This window comes from Helicoverpa zea, chromosome 3 (genome assembly GCF_022581195.2).
Source record: "Helicoverpa zea isolate HzStark_Cry1AcR chromosome 3, ilHelZeax1.1, whole genome shotgun sequence".
Classification (NCBI taxonomy): Eukaryota; Metazoa; Arthropoda; class Insecta; order Lepidoptera; family Noctuidae; genus Helicoverpa; species Helicoverpa zea.
Window position 1 is genome coordinate 5753299 of NC_061454.1, and position 15198 is coordinate 5768496.

The 15198-nt window shown below is 39.8% G+C and overlaps 1 protein-coding gene across 12 annotated transcripts in view; it reads right to left on the bottom strand.

Moving 5' to 3' along the window:
• Window positions 1-15198, bottom strand: part of LOC124645625 (protein muscleblind) — a 228486-nt gene that overhangs the window by 58041 nt on the left and 155247 nt on the right. Inside the window, exon 1 of one of the 12 annotated variants that reach the window (XM_047185427.1) lies at window positions 1434-1654. The exons of the other annotated variants lie outside the window; for them this stretch is intronic. The gene's annotated coding sequence lies outside the window, so the exon portion shown is untranslated. Of the gene's footprint in view, window positions 1-1433; window positions 1655-15198 lie in introns of those variants that run through there. 12 annotated transcript variants of the gene reach the window in all.

The window sequence follows — 15198 nt, forward strand, 5'->3', positions numbered from 1 at the left end:
TTTCTCACATCATTTTTATTATTCTGTTATTTTTGGACTAATATTTTGACTAAGAACGCTCAGTCGTGCTAAAATATGGCATGATAATTTACATTTTAATTTTAATCTCTGTATTACAGAGCTAAAATGGGGCAATAATAATAATACAGAGCGGGCCCTCTATTGACACACGTTTTTATTGTTGAGCAGGTAGCAGGGCCAGCTGTTACCCTCGCATAGAAGCGTTGCAAACAATCCATTGTACATTTAAATGGATAAAACCCAGGCATTTTTAAAATTAACATGCTTCTATCTCATATTTCAGTTTTGTTTTACAATGTCTACGACTGTACTCATTCTAGACACAATATTTGTTCGCTTGGTGACACATAAGTGCTGCATTATAAGTCCATATCTTTCATTATCATTTTTCTGTAAACAGTGATGAATTATTTTGGTTTTATTGACATTATCACTTGGAGTGACATCACCAACTTCATTTGCAGCAAAATAAAGTTGCTGATTTATATTAATCGCACACATAGGCCATGCACTTATCATTTCATGGAAAATCACTCGATGTTACAATTTTTATTTCTCGTTGTTTTAATAACATTTTTTTTATCATCGAATCAACGCTGTGTTGTTGTTTTAAGAGATAAGATTAGCTACGTAATTTTCTAGAGATATGATAAGAACACGCAAGTTTTAGCTTATCTCACGATATTCACTATAGAAAGTAGGTACTTAAAGGATTTTTCAGTGATTTAACCAATTTAACAAATAATTTTTTTATTTTTTTTTAATAAGTTACATGAAGTCTGTTCAAACACAATCATGAAAGAAATCGGTCACTTATACCGGGATTTCTGAGATGCTTTTGCATTTTTTCACAGTGAACACTGACATAGGTACCTGATATATAAACACATGTAATATAAATAGAAAGAATTTGGAAGAAGAAATATTAGTTTTGTAAGGACACAAAGCTACGAAAGTTTAGCTAAATGCACTTTTAGAAGAAATTGATGAAGGAGTAAAGTTCCATCACGGATTAGGGGAGACTACTTAGCACAACTTGAACATAAAGGGCAAGGATGAATTTGTTCGACTTAGATTTTGTCGTGCGAGTAGCGCAGGCCGCTCTGCACCTAGCAGGTTTGAACCAATGCGAAAGCTCTCATGCGGCGGAGCGAGCGGACCGAACCAGCAGCATTGCCCACTATAACATACCGCTCGCTCCTACAGTTGGTAACTTTCCGTCGAATTTCGGAAATCGCCGGCGGTTTAACTCCGTCCACAAACAAAGACAAACACTAACAAGACAGGTGGGTACAAAACACGATTGCCAAAAACACACTAGCCTTCACAAACTTTCACGATATACACTTTGTCGCGAGTTCCGAATTTCGACGAGATCATGCCGCATTTAATAGAATGAGCGTAACACTTACATGATGAGGGATAAACAAGCCGGGTAAGGGAGCGTATAATGTCCGTAAGTTAAAACATAGCAAGTTGCACGTAAGTTAGGAGAAACGTTTCGCCGGTAGCGTAGAGGTCGCGTTCGCGGCCACAGCGGGGCGGCACGCGTCGTGTTCGGAGCACGAGTGCGGTGCACGGAGCGGCGCGAGTCACACAAGCACAAGCGGAGTCGGCGGGCGACTGACGGGAGGCGAGTGGCGCGGCGCGGGGGCTGCCGCTGCGCGCGCACCCCGCGCGCCGGCCCCCGCCCCCCGCGCCCCGCGACCGACGCCAGCCGGCCGCCTTATCACACCGCGCGGCGCGCCGCTTCCTTTCTCCTCATGCAGTTGCGAGCTTTTCGCCACTGCCACACTTCCGCCCGCCCCGTCGATTGTGTTGAGTTTTAGCCGGTCAATGTGTTGCACCGATTATTTCCACTTCTTGAGCACAAGACATTCTTTTTAACGACGTTCATGTATGGAAACATTAAATTTTACGCTTGATACTTTAGCAAAAGTAAAATAATAGCATGTAACGGAGTGGCCTATTCGGTAGGTATGGTAAGTTCATCTTTATAATAATAGACTTGAAAAGAGTTTTTGGGAATTAAAATTGCCAGATTGCCAAATCGCAAAATTGAGAACAAAGGATTTGATCGCAAGTTTGCAACATGTCCAGTAAGTTAAAGTTGTCCATGGCGGGTATATCGAGGGGGAAGGGTACCGTATGTGCAAGCGAGCTAGCAACAGACTCCGGCGCAGGCGAGCGGTCGAAGAGCGGCGAAAGTGCGCCGCGGAACGAGTTTGCGTGGCGCGTGACCTGCCCGAGGACACGCTTGCCTCCCCTCGCCCTCGCAAACTAACGTGCACTCTAATGCAGCACATCTCATGCTATTGTTGTTTAATTGCATAGCAATTGATCGTCGTGCTCAGACACAAATTCAAATATTACTCCTATTTCGAAGTTTCAGCTATTTACGAATGTGCAGAACATGCAGAAAATTAGTCTAATAAAAACTTTCAAGTTACTGTCTAACAGTTTTTAATTAAGAATTATCTACATCTTATCTTCAATGTGAAATTCATGTAAGTACCAATTGCAGTATTAGGAATGTCTCGGGCACATGTTTGTGGCTGAAGTCCCTTTTCTTGTATCGCATGTGTGCTTAATGGTAAGATTCGATCATTTGATTCATAGCTGACGAGCTTAGAACGCCTCAGTCACAACATGATTGCGGTGACTGCGGAATAAGTTACAAGTATTGAAATGGAATGAGTAAGTAAGGTTCGAAGCGCTAGACGCGCAGACAGATGTTGAATTAAGTCAATGTTCTGCATTATTAGGCAAGCTGTTGCGGATATGTGTCAATAGCTTGGTCGATGGATGAGGCAGCGCGGGCGTGCAGCGCAGCGGCAGTCACGAATGCGACGTGTGCTAGTTTTTGTAGCGCGCACGCCACCGAGCGTGACGTCTAAAAGCTCGTTTATACGCTTCTTATAGTCGTTTGACTCGAAATATCCAGGCGTTTTTTACTCGGCTGACTATCATCTTAATAATGCAGAGCTGCAAATCATTTGTTGTAGAACCATGGTCAATGTCCGAGACAAGGCCAACTTATTGTTACGTTCAATTCCAGTTTTGGTTCACCGTATTTTGAAGTTTTGACAAACGTTAACTTCAGTTTGAATTTACCTAACTGCCTGAAAGCAGACGTGCAGCCCCGTGCGCTGCCTGAGTTGTAGACTTTTTAATGCATCTAAGCCGAAATCTTTTTTGCTTTGATAAATATTGCTCAGATTGATATCAAGCTACTCTACAAACACTGTACCTACTTTGATCTTTTCAAAAATATTATACCATTGGGCAGGATACTTAGATGACGAATCATAAAGTTTCATTTTATCATGCAATTAGTTGGTAGTAATAGCATTAAAACTATATCAGTACCCTATATCGCGTCCGTGGAAGAGCACCGTTCTGAATTTTTATTGCACATTATCTTGGTTGGTGGCGGCTGGTTTCTTTATTCTCTAGCTAGTCGCAAGCTTATTGCACTTCATAAAGTAAGAAAGCACGCGTCGGTCATACATTCTTCTCGGATGAAAGACGGGAAATAAGCACGGCAGTGCGGTGCTAATTAGTTGTTTTTAAACAATTTTTTCACCGTCTAATGAGTGAGCAATGATACCGACAGCTGTTTCGTCGTGCCGCTCGCCTGCTCACAATGCGTGCCGGTAAGCCGTCGTCCAATGCTGACACGCGACCAAAGTGTTAGCATCGTGCTTATCCAATGGCTACAGTTCTTGTAACATTATTAGCATTTGGTTTTTAATGGCTTTTTTTTTCGCCTGTACAGTTACACGATAATCTTGCTTTTATACATTTTCAGAACATAAAACCTATTAACATACCACTGCGCGAGCCTAGGTCGATTTTTGTAAGCAGATGTTGCTGTTGTTCGATAAAACTGCAGCTATGTAAGGAGATTGGAAGACACGCTCCGCTGGCAAAATTTGGTACCGAGACAAGCGTCGCAGTTCAACGACCTGCCGTTCATCTCGTGTTCGCAAAAAATGCACTGGCCGTCCCACGCCGAACGCAGTTCTCACACACATAAAAATATAAGTACATTATACATGAACACATGAACGTCGCAGTTACCAATCGCCGCACGTGTAATTGTACACCGCTCCTCTCTCCTCATTCGGATACCGGAGAAAATTTCAAGAGCAATATTTATTGCTCACATGATGTTAGTCCGGAGGATTCCATTTCTGTACAGCTACGTGCAGTAATTAATAAGATTAAACATCTTTATTAGCAAGAAATGGTGGGAGGCGGCAAAGACTTCCTAGAAAGGCTTCAGTTTGCAGATCGAAACAATAACAGTGAAACATTATTGTTACTCTACATAAGTTTTGATCGCATGATAGTCCCGTTGGTTTAAAACTGTGCACCGTAGAGTGTTACTTAGACGCCGCATGGCCAATTGTTGGACAGTAATAAATTAGTGGGGGTGCGCCCACGCTGCTCATCTCCACATCAGTTTACCGCGCACGCGCTAAGTTTCCTGTACCATTCAAATCATCACCATTTGAGCACCCACAAACGCGATTGTCCTTTCCTTTTGTCTCTTCATAAAGACAATATTTATCATATTTAAACATACAGTTGACATCATCTTTGAAATAAAATTTAATCAATTCTTATGTTTTGATGAATCACAACAAATTAATAGATAAATGTTATTATTGTATCAACGGTTGACTTTACTATTTCCAGGAAAACAAAACATTGATAGCTTTCACGTAATGAGTAAAAGGTAGTTTACCTTTTTACGAATCATGAATTCTACTCCCACGCCCGATCCAAACTAGTGCAATTTGTTTAGAGAGGCGGGCCCTTCGGCTTCTCGACATCGGCGCCGAGCCAACGACCGTCCCAAAAACTAAATTCAGCCTTCCGATTAAGTTGACCTTGAAACAACATAGAACGTCTACACGAATATAACAATACCATTCAAGTGATAAGAGAAGAGTGCGCACGGTTTATAATTCGCAGGGGTACCGTTTTAAACGCGATTTCGCCAACAAAGAGGCACCAATTCTCGGTCGACTGCCTGCCGCCGTGTATCCACACACCAATTAAGCTAAATTAAATATACGAAGAATTTAGAAACTGGTTAGCTTCCTTGAAGCGCGACGTAGTAATTGGCTAACCCCCGCTAGGAGCACGGACGCATCACTTGTGATTTATTGATTGTTTTTTCTCACACACAGTTGTTGCAGCTAGATGAACAATTGCACTTCAATAGAAATTATTGTCTAGTCCAGTTTTTCAGGAGCCTATATATCGAACTAATTGGGTAGTGATCACATTGGCAATTACAGTAAATTCCAGTTAGCTCTTTACATTTGTTAATTGAAATTGGGAATCTGTAGATAGTTTTAAGCAATGCTGCAAAATATTTTTTCTATTGCACGTTTATTTCCTATACGTATTTTAAACTAATCATAATATGCAAAATATTTTCTGACTAGTGACTACATACATTTGACTGTCATATCCTCGCCAACGATGTCTCGGGGGATGTTCATGTTCTAGCAGGTGTCAATCAGGCAAGTTAACTTGACAAATATTGACATTATGCAATCCTATAAATAAGCTATGAGTACGAAATAGCAGTCTGTATTTTCCGTCAATTAACGAACTCAATAACCACCGTAATTTTCATTTTTTGTACAATTGCCATATTTTGATTAAATGTATGGAAAAGGGGTTGGTGTGCTGGCAAGTGGATTGTAGATGACTTCTTAGCACGGTGGTTCTAACGTTTAATTAAAAGCGGCGGAGCGAAGTCGCGCTCCTGAGCCTGTCCCGAAGGCTCCGCGCTCACGCCTGTTTGATGACTCCGCATAAACGTTAATTAACTCGCTCCATCCGACTTAACATTGCTACTCTGTTGCCTGCCTACTCTGATCTGTTCACAAAATTCCATTGCACACACATCGTGACTAATCCTGGAAATACAAACATGAGCTCAAATCAAAGTAGCTTTCATATTGCTGGCACACAATATAAGTACCATATTGTTATGTGACTAAAAAAGAAAACAGACAGCTCTTTGGTATATCCGAGTTTTCTTGTTTTGAAACGATGTACGCTTACCCAACTTTAGACGATTCGCGTACTGAAATGGGTTCCGGATCAGTGACGTAGGCACGGAAATGAAAAACTTCTATTGGCTGATATTTGATGCTGTTATAGTGACCGACGCGAACGCCAAAATGCCTCAGGTGCTGTTACTCAATATCTCTATAATTTCCGTTCAACCTTTTCCACATAAAATATATCTTTATTTATTTTTTTAACAATAAACATTTTCTTGCTACTACACTTAAAATATATAAAATGATTAAGAAATATGATAAAAACATTAAATAGTTCGCAATTTACGGCTTCTATTTTATTTTCAGGAGGTCAGTCTGATTTGCCTAACTCATTCTTATTTAAGAATGGTTGTCTTTAGTTAATTTATTTTTGTTTTGATTCCTGCATACACCCCAGTCGAGCTTCTTATAAGACACAAAAAGGCCGTCAATGTTGAAAGGACAGTATATAGTGTGAGTGCAGTATAAGAGCGGTCTCGGAGTAGCTAGTTATTACCCGAATTATTCGCTAAGTAATAAGAAACGCAGCGAGCGGCACCGGCGCGGAGAGCGCAGTGTGCTAAGTGGCTTTTAAGGTCGCTTACCTCATCTCACCGACTCTAGTCAGACTATCTGACTGTTCATGCACGAATTTAGTCCGATACTTCTTTGTTTGTATGATCTGTTACATCGCCTTGTCGAGTTTACGAAAGAGTATGTATATTTTTCGTCTAAGAAGAGTTGCAAGTGCACAGTGCTAAAAGATATATCTTACCGAACATTACTTTACATAACAACCAACAAAATAAGAAGTAGTTTGGTTTTATAAAATGTTTTGCTGTTTTACAAAAAGCCGTTGAGTCATAACATTAAAAATATATAAGCGCACAAAAGATCCTTTGTGTTACAAAACGCCAATCATCGCGTCTCTTAGAACGTATCATAGACACGAAATTGAGATTTGTGAATCATGAAATTGACAGAGAGAAATACTTTTATGTATCTATCCAGAAGTTTCTTTAGTTACTTTTGAATATTATGTAATATGAAAAGGAGAAAAACAAAGCCACGTTCTTGTTTTACGGATTTTCATAAGATTTAAGTTTTTATAAGACGATAAATTAATACAATATAATCTTCTTAGCTTGTAATTCATACCATAAAAGTCACAAGCCTTCAGACACGATATCATGCGGTGACTCAAATAAAGCTGCCACTCATACCCATTATGGATGCGCTAGCCAAAATTGGTCTTTGGTTTCCGTCCAGGTAGATAAGACCAGACGCAAATATATTACAACCAAGCTCATTAGATGTTCAATTGTTGAAATGTAAGCTGATTACATACTGTTCAAATAAGACGCACAACAAAAACTGAAACGATTATTCATCATTTTTGTTTATTCGAGTTTTAGTACGGTTTAGCTTCTTCGCCTAATAGAATTCTACGGAGATTTTGCTTCAGTTACTTAGTTGTTTCCGGATAGGGACTAGCTGGAAGCATTCGCAGTGTGCGATGCGGTTCAACTCGGCTGCCGCAACTCGTAAATAATGGCGTCTCATTGTGGGCCATTATTAATGAATCTGCCACCCCGCGCTCCCGACACCGCACCCGCCCGAAAGCCAAATAACAGGTGCGTCTAACCCCATTCGCACAATCTATTTTCGATGTCTTATAGCCGTGCAGAGAAACGCTCGATGCGTTCTCCTGCTCTAAATATTCATACCATATGCCAGATATTGAGATTTGTTTGGGCGTCATCTGCTCGACATCGTCGTCTCTAAATAAGCGCGGTCTCGTGTTGGCTTTGCGAAGTTTCATTAGCCGTCTGGGACTTACTTATGGTATCATGTTGCTTGAATTGTGTGCGGCATTTCCACCTACAGGGAAAGGAGTTCTAGTAGTTTATAACCCGAATTAGGTAAAGGGGCTTGTGAAGAACAAGTCTATATTAGGATACACTAAGTTACTTGAGAAAAATCCATGCATATTCAAATAGGTACATTGGTATTCATAATACACCGCAAAACAGCGCAAAGATTCGTTTTAAAGACTCACATGTATCATGTAAGCGGATGGGACAAAGTTACCCCGGGACACGTTAGTTGTCACGAGGTTGGATATACGAGGCCTTCTCACTGTCGCTCTATTATTTACTCCACAGAAAACTGCTTTTCATATCACAAGCAGCGGCCCGCAGCGGAGTCGCACAAAGATGGCTCCCTCGCTCCCTACATAAATGCACTTACTTTATGAATGACGTAATCGTAATATTGTTCCGAGCTTGGATTTGTGTTCATGTTTCTCTGCAATCAGCTTTGTGTAATGGTTGTGGAACTTGACTATTTTAACTAAACAGTCAAGCCGTTATTTACTTGGAGGCAAACAAAAACCCGCTTGATAGATTAGCGTGACGAATGAACAGGCGATAAGGCTAGACAAAGTTAAAACGTAACTTTGTTTATCATCTATGCGTAGACTGGGTTGTTGTTCGTGTCAGATTTAGATTTAGTAAGGACACGAAGCGAGGTAAAGTGGCAGGCAAGAGCGAGGACATAGTTGAATGCTTTAGCCAAAACAGTGTTTACATCTTATGAAGCAAATTGCGTGAATCACTAGAGTGACGTAATGGAGGAAGTTACCACTTGGCTGGATTCAACCTACGCGCTCCCGCCAGGTCGACCGCACCGTCATTATGTTTCAAAAATATTGCTTTGATCCGGCACCATTATTACTTAAACTGGTTACATCTTCGCAGATTGAAGATTAACTTAATAATTCTGGTCAGTAAATTTTCAAAATCTGTCGCGAATTATATGAGAGGGTTACTTAAAAAAATGTTTTCATTCTTAGTTAGCAAGTTTGTGCTTGTATTTATATGTGTTACATGTATCAGACACACATGTTGGTTCTGCTTTTGCGCGTTCATTCCATTTATTCGTATCCATCAATAGTCCAGGTGATTTCGGCGAAGCATCCATCGTCGGATGATGTTTAGATCACCGCTCGCGTTAATTAGCGTAATGGTGCTGGAGGCGATGACGTCATGTATCTAATTTGATTACATTCACCAAGGCCATCGTGGTTAGCAGTTATCACAGGAGTATCTACTACGTAAGTTCCAGCCAATCTTTCAGTAACAGTAATGTAATCGCTCACCTTTAGAGAATAAATGTTTTTGCGTTATAACACGATTGCGTTCAAACTGCATTCAAAGTGTTTAGGACTTGAAACTTTAACAAAGGATGTCTTTCAAAATGCAGTCACGCTGAGTGTTGCGTTGAACCAGACTTTATAATTAAACTACCAAATATCACAGCTCTACTCTTTGTTGATAACTACAACAAAGCTAAGTGTTCGAATAAACTTTTAAGATAGCCATTAACATGATATCGATTCATAAACGTGTTATTGGCATAACGTAGAACGCGTTTTCATAGAGGCCACGATGACAAATGAATATGATACCTACCGAAATTATTTTAACTGATTTCGATTTTGATTCAGAAGTTTGTTTGACATATTAACACGCGGAATGAATTGCCGACGTTAGATAAGAACAAAGAAACTCTCGCTTTAAATAGCTTCTAAAATTCCGTTACAAATTCTCACATTTCCTCGAATTCAGCCAGCGCTCGTGTGGATCATTTGAATTATAAAGTGAGAAGCGAGTGCATGCACAGTGCATAAGATACCTTGGCTATGTAAATGAGGAGAAGCTGCAGCCTAAGTAAGGGCGACTTTACACCTGCGGGTCGCGGCCGCTGCCTAGGGGACGGAATTAGCCGCGCGCCGGTCATAGTTCAATCACAGGGGAATACGGTCAACTACTTTTAACTCGTTTACAAAACGAATTATTATTGATACTGAATAATTGTTACTGCTCTATCTCTGAGCAACGGTTTGACAAAATCATAAAAAAGTGTCATGAAAAAATTCTACAAGAGTACAGGAAGCATTCATATATATTAGAAAATTCTGATGCCTTCTCATGTTAGAGAAGTTAATTAGGTGACTAGTGAACTCCGATATTATGACCAGGCGTGATTTACATGAGCATAATATTTATAATATTTTTAATTCTGGACGTTTCTAGCTTATTCAGCAGGTTCCCCCGAGAGCAGCAAATGAAACAGCATTTAATTGTAAGTTACACATACAAAACAACAAGACGGATCTCAATAAAGCACTCTAAACCAACAGATAGGGATAAGTTTAACTCTTACAACGATCCTGTGACCGTTACTCAAAACTTTGGGCCGGCTTTGTTCAAAACACGAAACTAATTTATTCGTATCTCGGCGTACCATTCCACCGTACTAAATAATCGAAGAGCAAATTATAAATGCGTATTAACGGTCAAGTCGTAGTTCAAAGATTAGGGCAGAGGCCAACCCTTTAATAGTATCGTCGGTAAGGTAAAGTTTCAAATTGTATCACTGGAGTGGGCTCGATGCATGCTCAAACAATATCTGATATTTTAATAAAAGCCGTCGTGCCTTTGTATTTGATGTTATTATGTTAGCCAACAAGTACCGGGTGCTCCGCTTGTGAACTTAGCAAGATTACTCCAATTTTGTAACGGATTTCATGTATGGAGTGGATGTCATTAAATAATAAAGTATTATTTCTCATGAAGAAATACCTAAATGCTGCAAACTATCCCAATATTTTAGACCTTTAACATATGAGGGAAGAAAATGTTTTCCATTTACATGAAAGTAGACATCAAGTCTATCTTTAAAATCTAATATGAACTAACAAGAAACTGTCTACATGGTAATATTATGAACACTATAGTTCACTGGTGCATTTAATTAGGTATTGTTTGTGTTGGTGGTGACGTCACGCGCCACCAAGTCTGCCCTATTTCGGAACGGTCAGTCACGGAAGTGCAAACCCTTATCTCGGGGCGACACACAACTTGTATCGGCAATCGTCAAGGGCGGCGACGTCGACGGCGGCGGCGGGGCGGCGCGCCCGCCGAGCGTCGCGTGCGGCGCCGCTAATGGATATTGATGGCTATGGCGCGACTAATTAGCCCCCACCACCACCACCTTTCTGCCATGCCTGCTTAAGCTCTTTTTTCACGGTGACAACGAGCGATACAACACGCTTTAACGGACACTCATCAATCTCCCCCGGAACGTATCTCGTCCGACCACTCGAAATGTATCGAGCGATCGCTGTCTCGGGATGACATCATCCGCGTGCGTACAGATTAGATTCTGGCTCGTGGGAGTGACGCTGATGCGCGTCCAAACAATATCACAATCGAATTAGAAGCCGGTTTGGTCTGGGCGGTATCAATCACCGTGGGCGGGCCGCGCGACATTGGACTTCAATTAGGCGGGCGGCGCGTGTGATTGCTCTCACTCCTCTACACGCCAAAGGGTTACTTGACCCACTTATTAGGCTCACCGTACGAGTCCTCGTCAGCCGGAAGCTCGGAAATGAAGAAGTGATTCAATATTTATTAGCCGAGTCCTTTTTATATGTTTTAGGATAATGCGAGAAATACAGAGTTATAAAGTGGATTTTCATAAGCTGTATGTTCTTACAATTAGCATTAAAGGAGTTAATGACTCCTATAAAAAGAAGCTTATGAATAGAAAAATTAAATATTATCGTATTCAGTTATCATGCTATACCAGAATGTGGGTACATTATGAAACTATGTACAAATTAAAGCGGCAACCGTGACGGGAGAGCCGATTAAAATAATGATCGCTTATTAAAATTGTTAATTAACTTAAACGAGTTAGAACATGCACTTGGCGGAATCTTACGGCTATCAGCTATTTTTGTAAATTTAACAGACATGTAAATTGTAAGTTACAATTTGCAAGTGCAAATAACAGGTTTGGTATAACTCTACACTGCGCGGTTGAGACCGTATCGTACCGCGATTGACCACAAATAGGTCGCAGATTGAATAACACTGCACCGACCTGTGCAGGTTTCTAAATATGTACAAAGAGATATTATTGTAACCGCAGACGTTATTTCGCAACCGTGATATCAACTTTTGGTGGATAAGCGTAAGCGACACGGCTGGCGGAGCGGAGCAAGCGCCCAAACTTTGTGTGCCTGCTCCTTTGTTTTGATATTATGAAAGATAGCTACTGCAAGTTTGTCAATTTGCATTTACGCGTGTCACTGGAGCTGTTATTGTGCCATTCATAATGAACACAATTTACTAACATTTTGCACTTATAAGATTCTATGACCGACTGAAATAAGTGTATATTAATATGCAGAGCAATATTAACGTCTACGGTACCGCGGATAATGAGTAAATTGGAAAAGGCTGTCATGTCTAGTTTTGTTTCTAAGTGCCCTATATGGTTAATTGGTGTAAAGATATTGAATCAACATAATATATAAGGTCAATCGTCGGCATGGGAACCTCGATAGTTAATTGATTTTGCAGTGATCGTGTCGTAACTTTCACACATTGCGAGAGTATTGCATGGTTGTTCAGTATTTAGTACATTACCGATTGTACAACTATAGCCATGTATGTGACATTGTTACTTAAACATTTCTGAGATTCTTTAGTAACTTTATTTAGTAAAACTGGCCAAATCATGTTTTCTTATCTCAAAAACTTCTAAACCGATTGTGATGATTTTTGATTTCTTGTAACAAATATTGTTTTTATAGGCTATATACGCCTTCTTTGATATCCATGATAACTCGTTTGAGTGACTTAAAAACTATAGGTACCAAAATTAACTTTCGTGATTCTTCTTCAAGAATAATATTGCGAAGACATTATTGGAATAAACAGGTTATAAATAACACCAACATACAGTTGATTTATTAACTGTTTGATAACAAGCAGTAAGAGTCACTCGCCATCAATCAATCAAGTTGTCGGTACCACTATGTAAATGACTGGATGTGCAATATCCATCACTACACTATCCACCAACGATATATGACACTGTTACTACACACATACATGCGTAATTAAGTGCCAAAGTTTCTGTTATTATGAATAAAAGTAAATGCATTTTTTTTTATATTAGTAAGATAATCACGAACAGAAGTTTTCTTCCACGTTTAACCTTCTGGCTTTGTTGTCTCTCCATAAATTAATCACTTTATCATGTTTACAAGTCTTTAAACTGTGTCGTTTATAATCGTGCAGCCTATAAGGTAATATTAAAATGCAAATTTTATAGAGGCTTACGCACAAGTATGTAACTTGTTGCTAGCCTTTCGGACAACCTATCAGTTTACTAATAGGTATACGCTCTCTACGGACGGCGCTCCTCAGACTTTGACATTAATTGACATTCACCTGAAAGCCGATGGAGTTTGCGTGTTAATTGATAGATCTCGGGAGTAAGCCCCGAGGTTGAGATCATCTCTGAAACTTTGATTTTACCATACATGTTGCGGTAACTGAAATTGTGCGCAATGAGTGGCAACTATTATTTTCTGTCTTCTTTAAATCAGTCATGTTTATGGGAGCATTGCTCGCTCGTGAACATGTATTTTTCTGAATTAAATGGATAGGCACCTAAAATACTGTAATATTTTTTGTGCATGCCAATTATGTATCTCTCAGTACATGCCATTCTGGGTCAAAGATAAGAAGACTGTGAGGTCGTTTGCGATAAACGAATTTGATTAAAAATTTACCGTGCACCAGACTAGAGGAGACTTTTTAATCAGTTGAGAACACGACTTCATTTTTACGAGCTCCGTCTTAGCAGTTCTTTTTTAATTGCCTCTCAACGCGCCCGGCCCGTGTAATGCACTATTTAATGATGCTTCAAAATGTAAAATGCATTGCTGCACCATCTTTGTTTTACAGCTCCTTTACTTAAAACATCACATTAAGTGTTCGTGATCTTTTGTACCATATTAATTTCTATTTCTTACATGAACGTGTAAGTTTTAAAACTGCTACATCATTTGTTAGCTATGAGGTTGAATTAGGTTACGTTAAATGTTTAATAGCATAAAGTTCAGTCAAAACAAAACATAATAAAAGAGCCTTCAGAAAAATTATTCGAATCTGTCTGAAAACGAAAACAAAAAAGGCAGAAACTGTACTGTATCTAATGGAAACGAAGTGTAAAACATAGCCTGCTCTGGTAAATGTAATCAGTTAAAATCTGAAACGAGACGTATTTGAATTACTTTATCTGACGCAACGCGGTGTTTTGTTCCGGTTCAGAATCGACATTGAACAAATTCGATACGCCCGACACAGGCGAGAACGGCTAGTAAAAACATGACCAATCTAAATTTTATAGCCAAATGACAATTTATATAAAAAAGAAAATTGCTTTTTAATACAACAATACACCAACATTCAATGCCGTTGGGCAAACAAAATATTGGGGAAAAATTACGGCCCGATAGCGTTGGTAACTAGGCATAGATTACAGCCAACAAAAACTATTCTAATAAATCCATCACAGTAAAAAACATAACGCGGAGGGAGTAATCCATCACCTGCGTGTTTAAAAAAAAATAACAGGTGGGCAATTCAAAAATTGCTAAAACCGAGTGTGAACAAAACAGGGGTTATGCCGCCTACATTTCAATGAAATAATGTCATAATATAACATGCAAAGAAAACGTATTTCAAATTACCTATGCACCCTTTGCGTAGGTACGGTCGTAGCTGGCACCTAATTAAAATATAAATCCATAGACATCGTTTAACAACTGACCCTACCTCTGTGATCTTAATAAACCGACATACATCCATAAAAACCGGCTGAATGTGAATTCGCATTATGGTTTTGTTCTCACTCCAATACGTGGCTGTCAATAACGCAAGAGTCAATTATTGGCAGCGTAATTAATTGCGTCAGTGGCATCATTTACCCATTCTATTAGGATCTGACTCTGATCTGTTGTACAAAATAAAATGAGTCTATTAAAGTGTTGTAAGTACTGAATTTAGGCTAGTTAGACTGGTTTTCTATCTCGATTTGTAGCAGTAGATCACAAGATATTTCGCAAGTTATTATTGCTGGCTACCAAGTCATGAGTGTTTAGCTAAGTGTGCGGCGCCGGCGCAGGACGACCGCGACCGCGTCGACCATGTGGGCTCGTGCAACAATGAGCTCATACAAC